Source organism: Rhincodon typus, chromosome 3, assembly GCF_021869965.1.
Source record: "Rhincodon typus isolate 14 chromosome 3, sRhiTyp1.1, whole genome shotgun sequence".
Taxonomy (NCBI): domain Eukaryota; kingdom Metazoa; phylum Chordata; class Chondrichthyes; order Orectolobiformes; family Rhincodontidae; genus Rhincodon; species Rhincodon typus.
Window position 1 is genome coordinate 6,025,311 of NC_063334.1, and position 23,421 is coordinate 6,048,731.

At 40.7% G+C, this 23,421-nt stretch overlaps 1 protein-coding gene and 1 long non-coding RNA gene across 3 annotated transcripts in view; both read left to right on the top strand.

The window, feature by feature from the left end:
• LOC109917413 (methylcytosine dioxygenase TET3-like) overlaps positions 1 to 23,421 on the top strand; it is a gene marked incomplete at its 5' end in the record, with an annotated part of 225,051 nt that overhangs the window by 52,074 nt on the left and 149,556 nt on the right. The gene's annotated exons all lie outside the window — the stretch shown is intronic.
• Positions 1,524 to 14,593, top strand: LOC125482380. 2 transcript variants are annotated; one of them, XR_007261626.1, is made up of 2 exons: positions 1,524 to 1,790; positions 13,857 to 14,593. It is a non-coding gene; the product is annotated as an uncharacterized LOC125482380 (long non-coding RNA). The 2 variants fall into 2 exon arrangements; XR_007261628.1 differs by lacking the exon at positions 1,524 to 1,790 and adding an exon at positions 4,674 to 4,847.

Below are 23,421 nucleotides of genomic sequence, written 5' to 3' on the forward strand. Positions count from 1 at the left end.
AGATTTCCCAACACCTAAGATAGGAAGCTGTATATGGATGAGTCAGACAGTCATTGAGATATACAGCGCAGAAACAAACCGTTCAGTCCAACTCGTTCACGCCAACCAGATATCCTAAACTGATCTAGTCCCATTTTCCAGCATTTGTCCCATATTCCTCCAAACCCTTCCTATTCAAGTTACCCCTCAGATCCTTTTAAATCTTTCCTCTCTCATATTAAACCTATGCCCTTTGGTTTTGGACTCTCCCACCCTCGCTATTCACTTTATCCATGCCCCTCATGATTTTATAAACCTCGATAAGGTCATCTCTCAGCCTTTATTATCATTATTAGGCAGTCTCTCAGGGTTTTTTTTCCCAATAAGATATTTTAACAAGAAATAATCCCCTTAATGGGTAACTCACTGCTACCAAGAGTGAAAGTTGCCTCGCTACATAAGCATAAAAGATGGAGCAAGGTGCTTCAAACGTTGAGAGGGGCCTTGCTAATCTTCCTGAGTGACTTCATCACAAATTGTACCTCGGCCATGTTGCTCAGACCCATAGATTCCACCCTATATGCTTGTGTGCACATAGCTGTGTATTTGAGTCTCTGTTTGTGCTTTATGTTTGTGCTTGTAGGTGCCTGTGTATTTCTTCATTTGTGAGTGTCTGTTCATGCTTGTGTTTGCTTGGGTTTGAGTATTTGCATGTCAATTTGCATATAGGCAGCACGGTGCCTCAGTGGTTACCGCTGCTGCCTCACAGCGCCAGGGACCCAGGTTTGATTCCAGCCTCGGGCGACTGTCTGAGTAAAGTTTGTACATTCTCCTTGTGTCTGCGTGGGTTTCCTCCAGGTGCTCCAATTTCCTCCCACAGTCCAAAGATGTGCAGGCAGGGTGGATTGGCCATACTAATTTCCCCATAGTGTCCAGGGAGGTTGTGCATGTTGTGTGGAATAGCCAATGGGAAATGCAAGATTACAGGGATAGGGTTCGGGGGGAAGGGTGAGTCTGGGTGGGATGCTGTTCAGCTAGTCAGTGTGGACTTGTTGGGCCTGTTTCCACACTGTAGGGAATCTATGATTCAATGAATATGCATTTGTGTATGCACCAGAGTATGTATATGTGCATCTTAAGGTCTTACAATCAGTAAGACAATCAAGGGGTGTATGGAAAAAGCAGGAAAGTGGAGTTGAGGATTATCAGATCAGCCATGATCTCATTGAATGGCAGAGCAGACTCGATGGGCTGATTGGCCTACTTCTGCTCCTACATCTTGTTATCTTATGGTGTGTGCATTTGTATGTGATTAATTAATGTGTTTACCTAAGTGCATCTCTGCATCAGGATGGATTTGTAATTTTTATATTTGCACATATGAGTTTGTATATTATGTATTTCTATGTCACTTGTGTTTGTCTGTTCTGAGTATGTGTGCGTATCTCTCTGTGCCTGAGTGTGTTTGTGCCAGTGGCTCTGTGCATGGTTCTGGGTGTGTGTGTGTGTGTGTGTATTTACATGTCTGTCTGCGTGTGTATCTCTGTGTCTGAGTGTTTGTGCCTGTAGCTCTGAGCATGGTTCTGGGTGTGTTATGTATGTGTGTTAATGTGTGTGTACATGTCTGTATGCGTGTGTATCTCTCGCTATGGCTGTGTCTGTAATATGCGTCCTTGTGCTATTGCGTGTGGTGTATGTATTTGATGGGGGAGGGGGAGAGAAAATGCTGTGCCTGCCTGTAATAAGAGCACTGCACATGTGGCATCAAGTAAGTTATCCTGAGCTGACCCCTGGATTCCAGTGTTTACTGTGTAAGTAGCAAACTCTACAGTTTTTTTCTGCTCTGAAAGTTTTGCGCAGATGTTTCTGTTGTCACATGTAGCTGCCTATCACACAAGTGTTTATTGAGAAAGGCTAACCGACTGGTTCTGAGCTGGATAATTTACAGCAAATATGTAACAAAGCTTCGCCTCAGTGTACTAACTTGACTCCTATAGATTTTAAACTGATTAAGAGCACGGCCGCAGGGCTTGCATTTCAACAGCTCCTCGTTGTTTGAGGTGAAACATGCAAATGTCACATTTCAACTGACCCCCGATAGAAAACCAGTTTGAGATCATTCCACAGTCGTGGTGCAGACAGATTTCTTTATATGGAGTAATAAATGGTGGCTGTATAAACCAACGCTCTATTTCATTTCAGAAAATAATGCCCTTTTGTAATTGTTTTTACAAATGCAAGTTTATCAATAGAACATTGGAACAGGAATAGGACATACAGCCCTTTGAAACTAGCTTGCCAAACAATTAGCTGACCTGCACTTCAACTCTACTTACCAGTCTTTGTTCTATATCCCTAAACACTTTTACCTAATACAAATCTTAGTCTATCATTTGTTCAGTATCACCAGTCTTGTGTGCAAGTGTGTTGTGGGGTTTGGGGAGGGGGGAGGGTTGGAAAATGGTGGTGGTGTTAGGGAAAGAATTAAGCTTCTTTTGTGTGAGAAAGAGCTTCTTAATTTCACTCCCAATTGGCCTTGTTCTAATTTTAAGATGATGTGCCTGCATTCTTGATTCCCAACAGAGGAAATATTTTACTGTATCTACGTAACAGATCCCTGTAGAATTGAAAATGCCTTGATTAGATCACTCCACCAAACTTCTACACTCAAGGCAATCTTTAAATGCAAGTTGTAGGACAGTGGATATCTAGCTCACTACTTATTCATTGACAATAACCCCGGTCTTAGGCCAGGTATTCAACTAGTTTAGCCGTGGAGGCATGTGTACATTGCTCCAGAACAAGTTACCATCGTGTCTCTCAACTGTGCTAAAGTGTACAACCAAACTATTGGTGGGAAGGTAGAAGTAAACAAACAGTGTTGTACAGACAGACAGCAAGGAGTAGTGAACAACAACATGGAAGTTTGTATGTTTGTAATACCTTTGTGCACAATGTGTATTAATCACTTTGTGTGTGAAGCTAGCTTTCCTGACAGCAGTCTTATATTTGTCTCTTGCTAGACTGAACCTGAGAGGATTTGACTTACACACATAATTTAAAGCAATATTTTGACTATTCCATTAACATCCTGCCGTAAGAGGCCTCTTGTCCAGGCTGAACTACCCAAATATCTTCAGTCCTTCCTCATAACCCAGATCTTTGACGTGAACTTCCAATACATAAATATTTTCTCATGGTTCATTCACCAGAACTGGATAAGAGTGCTCACCACCGCACAGTACTTTTTGACCATTATTTCCTCTGCCTTGTATTAAAGTGTTTTGTGTGATGTCGTTTAACATCCTACTGGATTTATTAATTGAATCAGAGATAGTAGGAACTGCAGATGCTGGAGAATCCGAGACAACAAGGTGCAGAGCTGGATGAACACAGCAGGCCAAGCAGCATCATAGGAGCAGAAAGGCTGACGTTTCGGGCCCAGACCCTTCAACTGAAAAGAGTTTATTAATTGCTGCTGGATTTATTAATTGCTGCTTTGCACCAGTTGGACATTTCGAGTCTACTAAATCTCTTTATTTCAGCTTAGAATGTGTATATCACTTATTTTCAACATTGTGAATGTGTATCTGTTACATATCTAATGTGGTACACTTGCCTGTGTTAAATTTCATCTGCCATTGTTCTTCCCACCTCTATATAATATTTTGTCCATTGCATTCTGTAAGTTTTGCAGCCACATTGTCATATCAAACACTCCTCATGAGCAATTCTGAATCCAAGTAAGAATGCCAATGAAAAACAGCATTAACCCCAAACTCAAGGCAGTTCTCAGCATTTCCCCTTAATAGTTACAGAATGGGGAAGTGAACCATCTTGTTTTTTCCAAGTATTCTAACTGCTTCAGCTCACAGCCTCCCCCTGAGAGTTGTGCAAGATGGTTAGTCATTGGAATGACATAAAATAAAAAGAAGATTCTCAACTAAGATAACCTAAAGAGGAAATTCAAAACAGGATGCATTGTGAGATACAATGAACACTTGCTAAGCAGCACACTGTTTTTACCTATTACACAGACACAATTTTCAGCCAATTAAATGGATGAGAATTAACACTAGTTAAGGCAACTTATGGCACGTAAAATAATGTCCATAGACATAGAGTCTGAAATGTGATACAGTTGTGCCAGCGTGCTGCCAATATTATCAGACAATGTGATCTTCCAGCTAACTGCTGTTATGCCTACTCTGATGCCAGCAAGAGAGAACAACTTACGGTGCAGACAAAACCATTTTTTGTCAACGGTAACTTGTAGCGCAAATTCAGCTCTGCAAAGAAGTTACTTTAAATGAGAATAATTGAAAACCTAGGGATTTCCAGCTGAGAAGAGCTTCAAGATAATGTCAGTGTTCACCCATTTCTAACACACCTCTGAATAAGGAGTTCAGGTCTCAATCTATCGGCGTGAGCATGTCATCTGTATTGACACTGTCGAAGATGGCGGCAACTTTCAGGTGAGATATTAAAGTGAGACCCCATCTGCTGTTTCAGACAAATGCTAAAGGTCTCACAGCAATATGACCACAAGAATTATTCTGGTATCTTAGACAACATTGATCCGTAAGCAGTGCCTAGAACAGATGATAAGATTATTTATCTTGTTGCTTTCTGTTGGACCTTGCTGTATGCAAAGTTTCTGTATGTCATACATTACTATAGTGATTACACTTCAAAAGAACTGCATTAGATGCAAAGCTCTTTGGACAAGACCGTGAAACATGCATTATAGATGCAAGTTCTTTTATCTTGAATGGTGTTTATCTACTCAAACCTCCTCCTACTAAAGATCCATTTGGGATCTGTAGCTTCTGTAGCTTCTTAACCTAAAGAGCAACAGCTCTCAGTCGGTAAGTATTCTAGTGGATATGTAGAGTGATTGAGAGTATTGTGCACTTATTTTGCAGATCAATTCCTTAAGGATTGGTAGACCTAAAAATAATAACTTGTAACTAAATAGTTGAGTTCTGCCCTTTTTGCAGGGTTGTATTTTCTCATTAATATTGTGGCATGTCAAAGAACCAGGGGATATGGTGATTGAAATTGAAGACCATTATCAAATTGAATTGTGGAGTATGCATGTTAAGCCATGTGGACTACTCCTGCTCCTATTTCTTGTATTTTTATGACAGTGTTTTGTAGCCAATGCTCCAACATGGATGTCACTGACTTTAATGGGAAGATGAACAAGACATTTCAATGTAGCCACTGTTAGATCAGTAAACTTCTCTGGAGTTTCTGCAGTAAACTGCATTTCAACGGGACCAAAAATCCTCAGTGTATTACTTGGGATTTCGATCTCTGATCTTACTGGAGTGTCAGCACAGTAATATTGACGTTACCAGCACCATTTCTTCATCTTGGGTGAAAAGTGTAAATATTAAGGCATTGGCTCCGTAACAAGCTAATTCCGTAAAGAATTTATAACTGACTCATCAATTGGATGTGATACAGTAACATAAGAGACTGACTTTAAGAATGCAAAGTTGATGTTTGACAGGATTAGGCCAGTTGAAATGTTTTAGAAGTTTACACCAGGGTTAATGAGCAAACAGTTAACTACAAATGGTCATTCTTAGTTGAATGTACACCGAGCTGTTGCACCACAAACACTGAGGTATTTAAAATTCTTTTTCTAGTTGGGCATTGGTACAAAATGTGTGGTGTTGTATGAAAGCAGGCAGTTCTAATTTAAGCACAGAGTACTCAAGTTACTCAGCCTTTGTTATCACATATGTAGGGAGACATTTCTGTGGGTGTAACCAGCTGTGACATGAAAGTCCAATCCTCACTAAACTCTGGCATGGATCTCACTGTCTGGAATCTAGCCCCAGCATGCCTATTAATAGCAGCACGGCTGGCAGCTCTCTTATCAGTCAAAGTGCATTTGCAGGGATTCCCCTTCTGACGTGTAATTGCATCACAGGGATACGTTAACCTAGAATTTAATCAAGCAGCAGATGGGACTTTGGGACTGCCGAGTCACTGACTTGAGTCTTAACGCTTTCTGTCAGTTGTTTTGCCTACAGCAAGAACAATTGAACACTTTAGACCGTACTATGTGCAGGTCCTTACGAATGATGTGTCAACACTCTTGCACAAACAATTAAACCTTCTGGTATTCTTTAAAATAGGACATTCATTTATTGTATTTGATACGATTAAAGAAATGTGAGATAATTAGCACCATTTATGAATGCTGAAAGTTGCCGGTCTCATCTCTAACTCAATCCATTACGTCTCTCTAAATTTTGTTTTAAACGTGCTATCTAATTTGATACATCTCAGTCGACGAACACAGGCACAGGAGTATGCTTTTCAACTCCTCAGGCCTGTTCCTCCTTGAAATAGACAATGGAGAATTTGTCCACCGAACGAATTCACCCGCTATTGATCCACAACCCCCAATATTCCGACGCGATTGTAAAATTCCATGCAGCTCAGTCTTCAGAGCTCCAGTAATCTCAGCATCCACCACGTATTCAGGCAAAGAATTCCAGATTCTTAGTCTCCTTTGTAAGAAGAATCTGTGTCGATTACCTTCCAAAATGGTCTGGATCCAGCATTAAGATCATTTCCCTGTGGACTTTTTTACCACACGAGAGAAAGCAGTTTCTTTATCTAACCCATTAAACACTTTGAACATTGTCACCACCTAAATTAGATATTTTCTGAACTCAAAGACATTACAATAGCAGCTCAGTTTATGCAACCTGCCCTCACAACATAACAGTGTAAAGCAACATTCCCTCCATTATGGTTTTGTAATGCACAGGTGATTTATTTAACTGCATAGCCTCTATAAAAGTTGCTGAATAACAAAATGTGCCAATTTATGCACAGTCTGTGCAGAGACATTCAGTTTGCCGTGCTGCATATATTGTTGTAAATCCCAATATCATTCTAGTGAAACAGCTATGTGCTGTCTTCAACATCAATGTATAATGTTATAGAATAACATTTTGTATATGCAGTGTCCAAAACTGAATGCAACGCTCCAAATGGAGCCTGGCCAAGCCTTTGTACAGCAACACGGTTAATCAAACATCCATAGATTTTTTTTCATTCATGGGCTGAAGGTGTCGCTGGCTAAGGCAGCATTTAGTGCCCATTCCCTAGGGTCAACCACATTGCTGTGGGTCTGGAGTCATATGTAGGCCAGACCAGGTAAGGATGGCAGTTTCCTTCCCTCAAGGACATTAGTGAACCAGATGGGTTTTCCTGACAATCAACAATGGATTCATGGTCATCAGTGGATTCTTAATTCCAGATATTTATTGAATCAAAATCCACCATCTGCCATGGTGTGATTCAAACCTGGGTCCCCAGAACATTTCTTGGGTCTCTAGATTAACAGTCCAGTGAAGATTCCACTAGGCCTTTGCCTCCATTGCATATTTGAGTGGGTTTGTGGATTATTACTTGTTTTCTAATCATATTGTCACTTGAAAAGGTGGTTAATGTTGCCATTTCTGTGACAAAGTATATTGTTCTCAATCCAGTATCATGCAGAATCCAACAAAATTAAAGTAGCAGAGTTTTCAATGTCATCTCGGCTTTATTGGTAGCATTCTCACCATCCCCTCCCCCAACCTGAGTTAAAAAGTTACAAGTCCAAGGAAGATTATTAAAGTTACAAAGAGCACATAAAAGTGTAGATTCGTCATGATGTTGTCAAAAATCTATAGTTATAAATAAGGAGACTTCAGATCCACAAGCAATTTCACTACAGAAGAGCAGGCTAAGGTTAGGTCAAGTAGATTCTTTTATGATTAAGTATCTTGATTGAGTTAGTAGGGAAATTCTATTTCTACTTATATGAGGTCATGTGGACTGGTGGATAGAACAGCTCAGGATCTTGTAGAACATCCCCCTCAAAGTCTTCATAACAATGTCTTTCATATTGATAACCTATAAGTTGTTGCGAACATGCAAGAAACTATATCTTAAGAACAAGGGACACTTCTTGTTAGACCAGGAAGTGACTTTCCTCAATCACGTTAGACCAAGTAGGTCCTGTAGCTTCCTACGCTTAAAGAGGATAGCAGCAACAACATTCATCATAGGCAGCAGTTCATACGACATAATGAGCTGGTATGTTTCTATATAATAACATCCAATAAATGATGTGAAGTTTGATCATACTCATTTTGTGTGTAGAAATGGCAGCTCATCTGCACATTGGCACCAATAAGATGAATCACCAAGTTAATCAGTTTATTTAGCAGAGTTGGTCAAGGATAAATGTTGAACAGAACATATCTTGAGTCAATGCTGCAAGTGGTTTAATCCATTGTAATATTTGGAAAAAAAATACACCCAATGTAATGATACAGCAATCTCTCAACACTGCCATAGAGTCTTCGAGATGTACAGCACAGAAACAGACCCTTCGGTCCAACTCGTCCATGCTGACCAGACATACTAAATACATTTGCCAGCATTTGGCCGATATCCCTCTAAACCCTTCCTATTCATGTACAGGATATTCAGTTTCAATTACATGTTTAAAGCCTTGAGTGGGGCTTGAAGTTACAACCTTCTAATCCAGAGGCAAGAGGCCACCAGTGACCTGAACTGGAACTCATCCATTGAGTTGCCCTAGCACGGAATATGGCAAGTTATATCTTTGACTGACCAAGTCCTTGCAAAATAGATGGTAACACATTTTTAGATATAAATTAAATAACTGCATTTTTAAAATGAAGGCAAACTTAATGCAGAATGATTTGTAATACACCCTCGCAGGGTTTGTCAGTGGGCAGTGAAGCTCATTGATTGAGCTTGTCTAGTAAATATTTTGAATTTGCTTTTGACAGAGACTCACTGGACCCAGACCTCACTTTTCTATGAATAAAAATGTTGCCATATCAGCAAGTGAGAACTAAACACAGAAAGCTTTATAATTAGGAGATCATAGCTCTGGTGGGATCTAAACTGGTCACATTGTTTTTCACATATTTTCTTGATTCAGTGTATGAGGAGTGACTTGCAGAATTGGCAGGTGAGTTTTGCTTGGTTTAATCTCTTGTATTTGGACTGTGTTCACCATGAGAAGAACAGGGACATTTCTGTAAATGCTACCAGTGAAACCTCTCACTCAACCTGAAGCATGCTAGATCTTTTACGCTCTTCAAGTACAGGTCTTGTTCGTCTGTGCCTAATATTCTGGACCACGTAAAACAGCTCAACATAATCAACATTTTCTAGTCACATTATAATCCAAACCAAGAGCAAATGCTCTAGTTTTATTTTGTTCCATTAGTTCTATCTCACATTGAACATTACAAATGCTGTTATGCTACACTTTAATGCCACACTTAAGCAATGGTGAGTATCATGTTATTGTATTCTTTTTCGATGGCCAAGCGGTCATTCAGCAATTCTGCTGCCAAAATGCAGCCTTGTGTGCAGTATAGATCAGTTTTGGAGACTTATAGCCTGAGCCAGAGTGCTCACTGCAGATGGAGTTGGGCAGAATATTTCACAGCCAACCTCGAGATTCAAACCACCATCAACACTTTGTTCGGTGATAGTACTCAATTCTACAGCAAGAGGCTGTAGATTCAAGGTCCACTTCAGAAATTTGAGTACAATGTCTCTGGGTCTACAGTTCATTGCTTTAGGAGTGCAATGCTATGGGAACTGCCATCTTGCTGATGATATTTTAAACCAAAACCTGGTCTGTCCTCTCATGTAAAAGATCCCATGGCATCATTTCAAAGAAAAGCAAAGTTCTCTCCTGTGTTCTGGCCAGTAGCTAACCCACCAGCCAAAATCACTAGCAATAGATTATCCAGTTTGATCACCAAGATTCTTTCTTCCTCTGTCCATCCTAGAAAAAACAACCTCGAGATTTTTAGCACTGCACTTTCAAAAATCAATTGGCCTTTGGCCAATAACTTACTTCGTGGTGATGCTACACTCTGAGGATTCAAGACAGACCGATTGAAGGGAGTGTAAAGTCAAGAACTGTCTTCAGACTTACACTTCAAAGTAACACTGTTTATTATATATTAACACTCAATATATGATAATCGTAGATATACCAGACTCTGACTAATTAGGTAAAAACTAAACTATCTTTTTGTGTGTTCATGGTGATGTCTCTGTGCTTTCAAGACTCTGTCTCATTCTAATTCTAACTCTGCCCACACTGTACTATTTATAATCAGTAGGTGCACAGCTCCGTGACACCATCGCAAGGTTGCTGCAGCTTCCTGAAGCCCTCACAAAACATGATTCATTCTAACACATTTGCAACTACCAATTTGCTAAATCCACGCCCAATCCACCATTTTTGATATGCTTATCCCTAATAACCACTTGCATTCTGTCACCCTAGTATGATAACCTATTAATGGTATTATTAAATTACACAGGGGGAGATCAGACTCTCTGATCAATAGCCTTTGCTGTTTCATTTCTTTCTCCTTGTCAGGTGAACAGCTTCCAATGCTATCCTCTGCCCTGAATCCGCATCTTTCTGTAGTTTCTTTCCTATTTTCATGACCTCTTTGAGTTCACCTTGTCCATGAGACTCATTTGCTCTTAATATTCTATTTCTACAAGACTGTTGATCAAACATGTCTTTCTTCCTTCTTCATTAACTAACTTTCTTAGCAGTTCACCATCCTTAGACACTGGCCCTCTCTTCAAAACTGCTATTCCAAAATTTTCCCTTAAAAAAAACGGGATCCACTTCATCTGTGCAAGATATAGTCTCATATCTAATGTGCTCTTTCTCTTGAAAGTCCTTAAACATGTTGTCACTTCTCAAATCCATGCCCATTTCTCCTGGAAATCCATGTTTCAGTCTCTTTGGTTAGGGTTTTATTGTTGGTGTTGTACCAAGGTCTCTCTCATCAAAGTGATAGATGACCTCCTTTGTATATGAGAGATCCATTTGGATCTGTATGCAGTCTTTGACTTGATTTGCACAACATCCACCTCCAATGCACCTCCACCATCACCCTGCTGGTGGGACTGGTCTAGTCTGGTTCCACTCATCACAAACAAAGGATCACCTCCATTGCTGACTCTTCCCACATCGACACTGTTGTGTCTCCCAAGGATATATGCTTGCCTCAGTCCTATTTCTCATCTAACTATTGCCCCTTGGTGATATTGTCCACAAGCAGTTAGTTCCCACCTACACACTGTTGCTACCTGCTTCCAGCTCACCTCTATTGCTCTTGACCCTTGTACTCATCAGATCTAATAGTGACATTTCCTCCAAATAGACATTGGGAGGCTAATGTCACAGGTTCCACTCAAACTGTTCCCTTATCACCAACTCCACTCCTCTCTTTGCTGAATATCTGAGGCTATACCAGACAGTTTGCAACCCCTGTGAATCTAAGATGAGCTTCCTACCACTTATCCCTGTTATATCACTATGAGTGTCTATTTATGCCTCTATATGGTTGCTACCTTTGACCATGCTGCAGCCTATTTGCTTACGTTACCTCTAGCCTTTACTTTTCTGACACACTCTTAGCCTCCCTCGTTTGTTTTACCCTCCACAAGTTGAGGTCCTTCGAAGCTCTGTTGTCCTCACTCACTGTGAGCCCTGTTCACTTATCTCCACTGTTCTCACTGACTTATATTAGTTCCTTGATAAGACAATGTGAATTTTACAATTCTATCCTTGTTTTCAAAACCCTTTGTTATACCCCTGCCTGTCTCCCAAATCTCTTTACTATCTTCCCCAAGATCTCTGCATTTTGTCAATTATACATTGTCAATTTTAAATAAAAACGAAAAGAATTGCAGATGCAGTAAATGAGAAGCAGAAACAGAAATTGCTGGAAAAGCTCAGCAGGTCTGGCCAGCATTTGTAAAGAGGACTCAGAGTTAACGGTTTGGGTCGCGTGACCCTTCCTGACAAGTGGGGAAGGGTCACTCAATCCAAAACATTAACTCTGATTTCTTGCCATAGATGCTGCCAGACCTGCTGAGTTTTTCCAGCAATTTCTGTTTTTGATTCCCAATTTTAATCTCTTCGTCATTAGCAGTCATGTGTTCAGCTGACTAGGCACTAAATTCTGGAATGCTTACTCTAAACCAATTTGCCTTTCTATCTTTCTTTCCCCTTAAGGCACTTGGGAAAACTTATTTCTTTAACTAAACTTATGGTCACCTGTTCTAACATCCCCTTATGTAACTTCCATCGGCAGATCATAGTTCAAGAGCCCATACGCTAAGCTCACACGCTGTTCTACAGTGATGAGGATAATATTGGGAGCATACCTCTTTAAATGTGCATTGACATGCTGTATCTGTTAAGAATCTATTGACATACTAACTGTGTATCAGTTGAGTTATGTCTCAAAGAAACTATTTCCTCCCAAGGCTGAATTGCATTGAAGGTATTGAATTTTGTTTGGTAATGTTTGCAAAGGGACTTGGAATGTTTTATTGCTTTAAAGGAGCTTGATAGATATAAGTTGTTGTTCTTGCTGCCTATGGGATCCTGCTGCAGTATTTCTTATGTTACTGACTACACTTCAAAAGCGCCTCATTGCCTGTATGGTGCTTTGGGACATTGTGAGCATGTGAAAGACACCATAGAAATTAAAGATCTTTCTACTTCTTGCTTTGATCATTTCCCTGAAGGTTTCGGACTCTCATCTGTTCTTTTTCAAATAACACTTTGAAAGACAGCCAAGTTCTCTGTCACTCCCAGTGGTTTCCCTGTGGGCGCAAGCTCCACTTAGGCTGTTTAAAGATTAATAAAGAGGAGCTAAAAAAAAATGCAAGCGGCGGATGTAACTTCTAATATATTAAAATATTCTGATTCATGCATTTATTTAGGGGCAGGAGATGGAAAATTCACAACAGGCCTAATCAGGCCTCCCCTACCATCCAGTCAAAAGCCCCATGCAAGGAGCATTCAGTGGAAAATTTATCAATTTGATTTCCGCACACAGCTGCACTCCAGGGCATCCCCCAGTTGAGTTTTATTCAGAGGTCAGTTTTACTCTGACAAAACGTCATGTTAATTGCTCCTGGTGGGATCTTTCTATGTCCAATTGGCTGCCATGTAGGGGCAACTTTTTTATACAGAGTGTGGTTCATGAGTGGAATGAACTGCCAGAGAAAGTGGTGGATGCAAATACAGTTGCAACATTTAAAAGACATTTGAATAAGTACATGAGTAGGAAAGGTTTGGAGGGATATGGACCAAGCCCAGGCAGGTGGGACTAGTTTAGTTTGGGAACATGGTCAGCATGGACTAGTTGGACGGAAGGGTCTGTTTCTATGCTGTATGACTCTGTCTGCCCACAGAGCCACAGTGTGTGCACTATTTATTCATTGACTTATTGATTACAAAACAGAACGGGGCATTGGATAGATGTAACTAATCATTGTATAATGGCAAATTCTGTTGCCAAATATTCTTCCCACATGTAGCACTTTATGCATGTCATAAAAAGTGTTTATTTCTTAGATCAATTATTTTTTTAGTTTTTGTTTAGGTGTGTGTAAAGCAAATGCAAGTGTTGGATAGTCTGTTTCTGTGCTGTGTACTACCTCATCGTGACAAAGTGATGCACAATTCTTTTGATTCCTTCCTGTCAAAGGTACAGAGGAACTGAGCCCTTTGAACCTGTTCTGTCAATCACGGCTGATCTGTGACCTCAACTCTATATATTACCTTACCTTCATATCCCTTGATATCGTTGTCCAACAGAAACCTATTGACCTCAATCTTGAAAGCTCCAATTAACCCACTATCCACAGCCTTTGTAGAGTCAGTAAGATACAATTTTCAGGTTTCTATAACCCCCATTGGGTGATTTCCCATCTAACTCATTTGCTTTAGCATTATTTCCCTTTATTGTTATTTCTCCCAGGTGACGCATTATGTCTGAGGGTCAGTGTGTCGATATATTTTCAGGAAGCACATCTGTCTACCTTCAAGGGACATCATCATGAGTTCATCGCTATATCACAGCATGTGAACCAAGGGTATAAATCAGAACACCCATTCAGTCTTTACTGAAAGAAACGCAAATCAAATTTCTGCAAATTGCCCTTTAATTTCAGTTCTCTAAGTCTTGATATTGTAGCCGCCGAAAAAAAAGTGGCCAGAAACTGTTCATTAGGAATAGAGAGTAGCTGCCCCTTCATGTGTGCTGCATTGAGATAAACCTGCTCACAAGTCCTTTGGTTCCAACAAAGGTTCACCCACCAAATCCTAGCGTCATTTAAAATGAACATACACCAAAGGAAGTGACTGAAGATTTAATTAAACAGAAATCATGCCAAGTGTCCTCTTCCTTAAAGCGGAATTCAGAAAGAGCTGGGTGCCATTCGCTGTGAAATGCAGAGAGGCATCAAGCAACCATTCTTCCTGTTTTTGTTGTAACGATAAAGGTTTATGCACACAAGTGAGCAAGAGTGGAAAAGCACTGAAGATAACAGTCCCAGATCAAGAGATGAAGACAAAATGGTTCACTCTAATGAAACTAGAAAGTGAACTCATAACTGCTGAAACTAATTATTTTTACCGTGTGTGACCTTTCATTTACCATAACTATATAATTAGGGTGTAGATGTCTTTGAAATATAAACAACATGGCTGTTTCCAGCCAAGGTTTCTTGTGGCATGAATTATTAAGTGTTCTTGTTTATTGTCTCTTTTGATAGTGCCTGAGTAATCAAAGAACTGAGATAAATCCATGAACTTTAAACCAATGTAGTGAATTATGACACAAACAAAACCTACCAAACTCTAAATGTAGCATAGTTAAGTAGAGTAAAGATCTTGGTTTAAAGCAAAAATAAATCACTGTGATTTAACAAAGTCATGGATGTTTAGGAGTATGAATTATGATGATGAAGTCCATGTGGACTTTATTGCTGAGGAAACATTAAGAGTAGCGTCACAGTCTAGCTTTGGTTCAGGGATTATGCACTCATCTCTTGGGTCAAAAGGTTTCACATTGAAGCTCCACATCAGAGACTTGTCATCCAGTGTCACCTGGATGGTATACTCAATGTTGCGTTCTGTTGTCAGAAGTGGTGTTGTCTGGATGAGATGTTAAGAGTTTCTGTCTGCCCTTGCGAATGGAAACAAAGCACATCAAGGCACTCTCTAACCTACAGCAAGGAATTCATTCCAGTGTCCTGGACAATATGCTTCTTTCAAGCAAAATCTCCAGTTTATTTATTGTTTTTACCTCATTGCAGTGTGTACATGCAAATTGGCTGCTTCCTTTCTCACGTTACATCAGAGTCTGCACCTCAAAACTACTTTAATGGCAATGAAGTACTTTGAAATGTTCTGAGGCTAAAAGATGCCATATAAATGCAAAGGGGATCAGTTAAATTGATGGACAGTTTGTGATGCAGAGTGATGCCAACTGCATGGGTTCAATTCCCACACTGGCTAAGGTGACCATGAAGGCTTCTCCTTCTCAATCCCTCTCCTCATCTGAGGTGTGACCCTCGGGTTAAAACCGTCACTAATGAGAAAGCAGCCCTATGGTCCGGTCAGACTATAATAATTTTACCTAAATGCAAATTCTTTATCCAATACAATCCTCGTTCAAAGTAATTATTTTAATGTAACGATTACCATTAGTAGTGTAAAACATACCTTTTTAATAACAATCTAGATCTTGACAAAAATTGAAGCAGCTGTTGTGGTCGGGGAAGTGAACTAACTTGCCAGCTGTGACAGAACATAAACCATCTCTGTAGAGATCAACAGCTGAACCTTTGACATCTGCATCAAACACTGAGGCATAAAATGAAGGAATGACATCAACCATCAAATTAAAATATGATGACAAGTAATAAAGCTATCATCAATGAATTCAAAGGCTTGCACTTCAACACTTATCTAGATTAAATCTAGATAAGTTTCAGAAGAGAAAACCTTTAGTTGGCAAAACAAGATTTGAGACCAAATTCAGTCACATCTTAATGGTTCTTGTACTACAATGAAATATATTTAAATGATGGATTCAGTACTTTACTGTTATTTTAATTGATCAGCTCTCTATCTACCTGTGATTGAAACCAATCCATTCAAATGTCAATGCAACGCACTCTAAGCAATTAAAGGTATTTACTTATTCAAATGACTGGAAACTGCTGCAAGCCACATTCCCAAACTCAGCAAACCTCCAAATATGATCTTGTGTTTTCCACCCATAGACCCCAAACATTAGGGTTCCATCCCTATAACTTTCCACATCCCGCTTTCACTTTAAGACTCTGCATTAAAACCACCTGGTTTGGCCAATCTTTGAACACCCCAACCTCCAGCTGTCTCTTTATGGCAGACTTCAACATCGATGAAGTACCTTGGTAGATAAAGGCAAAGTGATGTAAATTCTGGAAACCCTTAAACAATAACAGAAAATGCCAGAGAAATTCAGCAGGCCTGGCAGCATCTGTGGAGAGAGAAAGACAGAGTTAATGTTTTCGGTCTAGTGCAACTCTTAAGAAGACTTGAAATGTTAGCCATGTTTCTGTCTCCACAGATTAGGACAGATCTGCTGAGTTTTTCCAGCATTTTCTGATTTTAAGAAGCACCTTCAGAATTTTAGTCTACGTTGGGAGTCCTGAGTAGATGTCAGATGTAGCTGCCATTACTTGAACTGTTCTCTCCTTATGTTTATTGGTTTGGATTTCTTTGCTTTTTTTACTTCTTTCCAATTTGTTTCATTGATCTTCCCAACATACCTCTACCTGTCTAAGTACCCACCAACTGAAACTTGGAACAAACTGCAACATCAAAATCATCAGGGATCAAGCCACTGTTCTTTCATGTGAAAGAAGACGCCTAAACAAAAAAAGGGTCTGAAAACTAAAATGCAGTGTTACCGAACTACACAGTCCTTGGTTTAGCTGTGTTAGTAATGTCTGTCAGGCAGAAGTGACATTACGGGCATGTTACCTTTTGAACTGAGCCTTCCTCAAATTAAACAAGGGAAAGATAAGATGAACCGAGGTTCTGATTGTGATGCCATTTCAGTGACCCATGTTGGAAGGCACACAGATGAATATTGGCTGAGGTCAGTTTTATATCCATTGGTGGTAGTCAAGTAGTCTGTCAGAATTCGCTCTGTCAGCTCATATACGAGGGGATGTATTGTGAACTTGCAGTCTGGTACACAGCAACCCCTACTGAGAACACAAATCAGGGATTTGAGTGCAAAAGATCAGAGTGCCTCAACATTTTTGATCCATAATCCCACAAGCCTCTGTGTCTGGATTGCTAGTATAGGCACCCATTAAGTGCATCTCTGAGGCAGAGGTGCAAACTCAAACAAAGTATCCAACAAGGAATGGCCACTTTGGGTTAGAACTGAGAGGCACAGATCACAGGTATCGAGGCCAGGGGGGCTTGTTTTATATCACGCCTTTTTGTCATTTTATGGATTATGTTTCCCTTATCATTACACAGGCAAATTTGGCAGTCAGTTTGTACGACAGCAGATGCAAAGGATGACCATGGATGTCAGCAGAGTGCTGGCTAGGACAACTTATTATTCACTTCCAATGATAGCATGATAGCTTTTTTTTATCCATCTGTAGGGTTTTGGTTTAACAGCTCACCTCGAAAGTGCAACATTTCTTTGGTGTAGATCATGTACTGAAATTCTGGAATGAAACTTTAACACAGCTGTCAGACTCAGAGGCAAGCATGCAACCATAATGCCAAGGCTGAAATTATGAAAGCAGAATGTACAAAGGGGAAGTGCTGAATTATAAAAATCAGTCCCTCTTTGTGAAGTACTCATTAGCATTTTTCGTGCGTGTGCTTCTTAGATCCCACAGCTCTTTCTGTGGCTAATGAAGCTCAACATTGGCACAAAAGATTGGTTTGTTTTAAATGTGCTATGCAAAGTCACTTAACTGAATTTACATTGTCCAAATACCTGTATGCTTTCAGTTCCCAATCAGCACCAAGTCCCGCAGTTGTGTGCTCACACCGTCATTTAAGACTAATCGGCCCAAGCTTTCAAAATCCTTGCAACACACCTTATTTGTGGAGATGTCAACATACAATGAATTGGGTGGTGCTGTCTTTCAAAGGCATCTTGTTTCAATGTGGCAGGCAAGGGCTTGTAGGAGCATGTTTAAACATTAGACTTCCCTGAGAATATCATTAGCCACAATGTGGTGTTTCATTGTGTTACATAGAAACATAGAAGATAGGAGCAGGGGGAGGCCATTCGGCCCTCTGAGCCTGCTCCACCATTCCTCATGATCATGGCTGATTGTCCAACTCAATAGCCTAATCCTGCTTTCTCCCCATAACCTTTGATCCCATTCGCCTCTTGAATACATTCAATGTTTTGGCATCAACTACTTCCTGTGGTAATGAATTCCACAGGTTCACCACTCTGTGGGTGAAGAAATGTCTCCTCATCTCCGTCCTAAATTGTCTATCCCAAATCCTCATACTGTGATCCCTGGTTCTGGACACATCCACCATCGGGAACATCGTCCCTGCATCTACCCTGTCCAGTCCTGTCAGAATTTTATAAGTCTCTGTGATATCCCACCTCATTTGTCTGAACTCCAGTGAAAACAATCCTAACCTAGTCAATATCTCCTCATAGGTCAGTCCCACCATCCCCGGAATCAGTCTGGTAAACCTTCGCTGCACTCCTTTGTGAGCAACAGCATCCTTCCTCAGAAAAGGAGACCAAAACTGCACACAATATTCTAGGTGTAGCCTCACCAAGGGCCTGTATAACTGTGACAACACATCCCTGTTCCTATACTCGAAACGTCTCGCAAGGGTGGCCAGCATACCATTTGCCTTCTCTACCGCCTGCTGTACCTGCATGCTTACCTTCAGTGTTGCTACGGGTTTAAAGTTGCACCAGGCACATTGTTGTCAGGCAGGGTGTATCATACCAGAAACAGGTTTGTCAACTCAAAACGCACAGTTCAGTTTGCTGCTGTCAATTGGGCTCATCCTAAAGAGTACAGCCATCAGAGGGCAAGTACAGCAATAATGACTCTTTAATTTATTGTGTGCCTTTAGGTGACTCTCAGGAAAGGTACGAAGCTAGTTCGGAAGTCTCCTGTGGCTATTCCTCTCTCAAACTTCAGTGGTGCGTAAATTGTTGAAAGTGATTCTAAAAGACAGGATTTGGAGAGGCAAGGAACGATTGGGGATAGTCAGAGATAGTAGGAACTGCAGATGCTGGAGAATCTGAGATAACAGGGTGTAGAGCTGGATGAATACAGCAGGCCAAGCAGCATCATAGGAGCAGGAAGGCTGACGTTTCGGGGGATAGTCAGCATGATTTTGTGGAAGGGAAATCATGTCTCACAAACTTAATTGAGTTTTTTGAGCAAGTAGCCAAGAAGATTGGCAAGGTAGTTTAGTTTGGGATTATGGTCGACATGGATTGCTTGGATTGAAGGATCTGTTTCAGTGCTGTATGACACAATAAAGTAGAAAATGGTCCTTTAAGCATTTCACAGAAGTATAATGAAGATAATATTAGCAGATATGATCAAAAGATAATGAAAGACAGTGGGTTTTAAGGAGGGTCTAAGAGGGAAACAGCAAGGCAGATAGAATGAGTGGTACCAGATACAGTGAGGTATTAGTTTATTCAATGCCACTCTCCTCTGGGTTTGTGGGACACTTACACAAGAGAGGCATCTACAACAATAAAAACAAAGTTGCTCGAAAAGCTCAGCAGGTCTCTCTGTGGAGTCTGGGAAATGGAGCATATTGCTATGCCATGTTCTTGGAATTCCTGCTGATTTTTAAAAATTTGTTCATGGCACTTGGCTGGGCCAGCGTTTATTGCCTATCCCCAATGATCGCGAGGGCAATAAAAAATCAACCACATTGCTATGGGTCGATAGGCCAAACCAGGTAAGGATGGCAGTTTCCTTCCCTAGAAGGATATTAGTAAACCAGATGGGTTTTCACAACAATTGACAGTGGTTAAATGGATCCCATTAGGCCAACTCTTTATTCCAAATATTCAAATTCAGCATTTCACCATCTGCCATGGATTTGAACCCGTGTCTTAAGAACAACAGCATGGATTTCTGAATGGCTGGCTCAAGTGACATTTCCACTACACCATCCACTCCCTGCTGATCAGTAACTATAGTCTCTGTTCACTTCAGATCAATTTTAGTATCAAAAATTTCAACAGTTTGATGAGAGCTCTGAAACATACTGGTCCAAATTCTGAAGGTGTGTTAGGCAAAACTGTGTGACAGCCTTCATACTATTTACAGTCTGGTGGTGGTTACTCATTCACAAAGATCAGCTGCCCTCTGGTGAGTATTATATACTGCCTACATGGAAAGTGTTTTAACCTCCGGAGTCTCTGCGCCAAAACTGAACTGACATAGACAAACACAATCCGCAGTTTGTGGGTGACTGATGTGAAATTGCCACTCTGCTGCAGATTTGCAAGACACTGTTGATCTCCTCAATTCTGTAAACAAGATTTGTCTCAGAGTGTGGCTACACCAAAACTCATATCAACCCACATCCAGTTAGGCAAATCTTCGACTTGCCATGTATGTAGAAGGAGAGACTTTGGTATATGTTCAGCATTTCCCAAACCTTGACAATGGCCTCTCTCAAAAAAAAGTCACCGTTGATAAGGAGGTCAGATCAACTGTGCCAATTCCACATCTACAATCTACAGCAGTGAGGATGTGAAAACGAAGGCCTTTGCAAATCAACAGAAGTCTTGTGTAGACAGCAGTTGTCGTCACCACGTTCATACTGCAGTGAGACATGGATTATCAATCAGTGACAGAATAAGAGAAAATCTATCAGCTATGCCTCCACCAAACTCTCAGGATTCAAATCTTAGGACCATTGAATAAACACTAGGATACTTGAGCAAACCGCTTCTATGAGCATTCAGCCAGAACTGTTGCAAAATCAATTTTAGTTGGCTGGACACGGTCAAAAAGCAATTTGGGTACATTGACCTCCACACTCCCCACCCCAACCAGCTCCTGTTATCTAAGGTCAAATGGCCAGCATTCCAGTGGAAGACGAAGAAAACATGTAGTATATACTCTGAAGCTCTGCTTGAACTGACATAAATAATTGCTACCAGTCATTCAAAGAGGTGCTAACTTGTCCATCAAGCTGCATCACAACATTTTAATGATAATATAGAGTGGTAGCAGAGAACCAAAGAGCTCCAGACCCTCACCACTTCGAGGGCCAAGCTACCCCATGTTCCCAAAGCTCTGTGGTTTGAGAATTAACCTATTTAACCACGAGGACACAGACATCTCAGTTCGCAAACTACGACAATAATAGAATTGTTAAAGAAAACCACTCATCTTTTGAACGGACATCCCTCATGAAGAGATATTTTAGAAATAGAAAGTAGTCATTTCCAGCAGACTTCCTGTCAGATCCTCCCGAGAGTGATGTCAGTGCCCATGTACTATGTGTCATCCTGTTACTCCACCCTCCAGTGGGGGACAACTGATCCATCTGTCCCCTTCCATCACAGGACTTGGAGCTCTGCATTGGGATTTATCAAGCTTTTGGAAATTTGTACCATTTGAACTTTTCAACATGGGAATTTTTAAAGGGATTATATTGAAAGTAGGCTGTAGCACCAAGCAACTTTCAATGTTATAGAGTCTTAGAGTTGTACAGCACAAATACAGACCCTTCAATCCATTTTGTCCATGCAGATGCAGATATCCCAAATTAATCTAGTCCCATTTGCCAGCATTTGGCCTATATCCCTTGAAACCCTTCCTATTCAAATACACATCTAGATACCTTTTAAATGTTGTAATTGTACCAGCCTCCACAACTTAGTCTGGCAGCTCATTCCATACACGCACCACCCTCTGCATGAAAAGTTACTATCAGGTCCATTTTAAATCTTTCCCCTCTCACCTTAAACCTATACCCTCTAGTTTTGGACTCCCCTACCCTGGGAAAAGGATCTTGGCTATTCACCCTATCCATTCCCTTCATGACTTTATAAAACTCTATAAGATCACCTCCAGCCTCTGACTCGCCAGGGAAAATAACCCCAGTCTATTCAGCCTCTCCCTGTAGCTCAAACCCTCTTGCATTCTTATGTCTCACACAGACCCGTTAGTATGTGAGGGGGACATGCGGTGTGCTTCCAGTTGCTGAATGTAAAGAGTTCACAGAAAATAGGAAATATTAGGCACGTTCTTGTCTGAAAACCCAAATAATGTGTTTGTTTTTGACATATCTTAGTGATTGCAATGAAACTGTGTCACTGTTGCCTGATATTCATCCTGCTGTTGGTAACAACATCTCATGAGGTATGGGGGAGGGGGAAGGCAAAAAATAACAGTTCTGTAAATGTTGCAAAGACCAAGGTATTAAGCATATGAGGCTTGGGGATGGAAGGTGACTGGTAATTTCCACAACTTTTAGCCTAATCAACTCTCATTCATATTGGCAAGTTTAAGCAGAAATTAGCAGAAGATTGAGAAGTACAATAACAACAAACAAGCTATAAACCCTTTGTTACGACAGCAGCTGATATTCCTATTTGTAGCTTCATGCTCCCACTTTGTAAATGCCAGTCTGTGTTTTTGTGTAGCTTTAGTTGTCATTTTGGTCATTACTTTGGAGGCTCTTCCCGCTCTCCTTCATTAATTTTTATCTCCAAGTCTGTCCCAGAAGGTGCCTTCAGCATAAACCTTTCCCTTGGCAAGGTGTTAACTTCCTAATTGAGGATTGGGTGTGTTAGCATGGAATTTCTAACCATTTAACTCATAATTGCTTCTCATCTACTGCTGTAACTGTGTGTAATTGTGGCAACATTCCTGTTCCTGTTCCCATTATGCACTGACCAGTTGACGCAACTCCCCTCTTGGGCAGAATCTGAAATGGTCCATTCCTAGTCTATAGGACTCCACTTTCTATTTGCACTCCCCATAAAAAACATCAAATCAGAAAATTGTCCCTACTATATTCCCTCCCTTTCAAAAGGGCAGACCTACCCACAGGAAAGAAAATAGGCATGATCTGGTGGGGTTGAGCCTTTCAAACACTTTCAGTGCAGTGAAACTTCCCAAAGCCTGTAGGCCAGGATAGTCTGAGCAAATCAATTGACAGCATCCCAAGGAAGGAAACAATAGGATAAGTGGAAAAAAATTGAGTATGGGAGCTGGAATGTTATGTTGAGGTTGTACAGGGTGCTGGATGAGACCTCTTCTGGAGTATTGTGTCCAGTTCTAGTCATCCTGCGGTAGGAAGGATATTATAAAGCTGGAGAGGACTCAAAAGAGATTTACCAGGATGTTGCCAGAAAAGGAGGCTGAATAGTGGGACTTTTTTTTCCACGCGAGTGTAAGAGGTTGAGGGGTGACCTTATAGACATTTATAAAATCATGAGGGGCATAGATAAGGTGAATGCCAGGTGGATTTTTTCCCCTAGGGTGGGGGAT